Consider the following 1,520-nt stretch of genomic DNA (forward strand, 5'->3'; position numbering starts at 1 on the left):
GGGAGGGGGATGGGAGGGAGGGAGGAAGGGAGGGAGGGAGGAAGGAAGGGAGGGAGGAAGGAAGGGAGGAAGGAAGGAAGGGAGGGGGAGGGAGGGGGATGGGAGGGAGGGAGGAAGGGAGGGAGGGAGGAAGGGAGGGAGGGAGGAAGGAAGGGAGGGGGGAGGGAGGGGGGATGGGAGGGAGGGAGGAATGGAGGGAGGGAGGAAGGGAGGAAGGGGAGGAAGGAAGGAAAGAAGGGAGGGGAGGGAGGGAGGAAAGGAAAGAATGAAGGAAGGAAGGGAGGGGGGGATGGGAGGGAGGGAGGAAGGAAGGAAGGGAGGGAGGGAGGAAGGAAGGAAGGGAGGGAGGGAGGGAGGAAAGAAGGGAGGAAGGGAGGGAGGGAGGGAGGAAAGGAAAGAAGGAAGGAAGGAAGGGAGGGAGGGGGGATGGGAGGAAGGGGAGGAAGGAAGGAAGGAAGGAAAGAAAGAGGGAGGGAGGAAGGAAGGAAGGAAAGAAAGAAAGAAAATTAAACTGAGAGTGGATGAATTCACCTTGGATAGTGAGCAGACATGGGGTAGCTAAGTTGAGGAACACGTAAACATGTCTCCACTACCAGTTCAGAGAACTCCCCTTGAAGACAGGGTAATGTCTGCAAGCATATCAAGACTTTCTCTATTTACATATTTTTTTCTAGTTTAACACTATTTTCATACCTGGATATTTAAATATTAGTCCCATATCTAAATATTATTAAATGTTCCTATTTTACAAAATCCAACAAATCCTAGATCTTTAACAAGGGAGTTCTCAGGTGTCTTCATGACCTCAGACTTAGTGACGTTTGCAAATAGTCATGGGATGAATCACATTTTCCACTTTGCATGCAGACTGCTCTATGTCACAGACAGAGCTTTTGCGTATTACTTTTAAAAATAGCTCACTCTGTTTCCTGGACTGGCTTGTCCTTCCCCTGGGCTGGCTCATCCTTCACTTCTGCATTCCTCTGCAGAGCTTCCCAGGCTGGAGGGGCGGCGGGGCTGTGTGGGAGACTCCGGAGCACAGCCCAACCCAGCCTGGCCCTTTGTGGCCCAGGGCTCAGGGACCCCGCCAACAGCCAGAGGTCCAGGACACTGCTTTGACTTCCACCTCTGAAACCTTTCCACGAGGAACTTCCAACTAGTGGGAGCTTATCTCTGAAATCTGGGGTTGGACTAGATATGTTTTCAGGGCTCAGCCATTGGCAGATGGGGGAGCAAGCAGCTCGTGGCCCAAGAAGCTGACTCTCCTTCCCCCACAGGTGCCAGCCTTAGCTTAGCAGGGTGACCCCTCCCTGCCTTCCTTCCCTTCAGAGCCCTTAAGGCCTGACCCTTCCTCTCTTCAACAACAGTGCAGCGGGACAGGGGAGAGAAGAAACTCTCTCTCTGGGTGCAGCTGTCCACGTTAGGGGAGAAGAGGCCGGCAGGTCCCACTGAGGTCACAGCCTCCATCAGCACAATCCCTGGGTGCCTGGTGCGCACCTTTGGGCACCGGGTGCTCTGCT

Source organism: Mesoplodon densirostris, chromosome 3, assembly GCF_025265405.1.
Source record: "Mesoplodon densirostris isolate mMesDen1 chromosome 3, mMesDen1 primary haplotype, whole genome shotgun sequence".
Classification (NCBI taxonomy): Eukaryota; Metazoa; Chordata; class Mammalia; order Artiodactyla; family Ziphiidae; genus Mesoplodon; species Mesoplodon densirostris.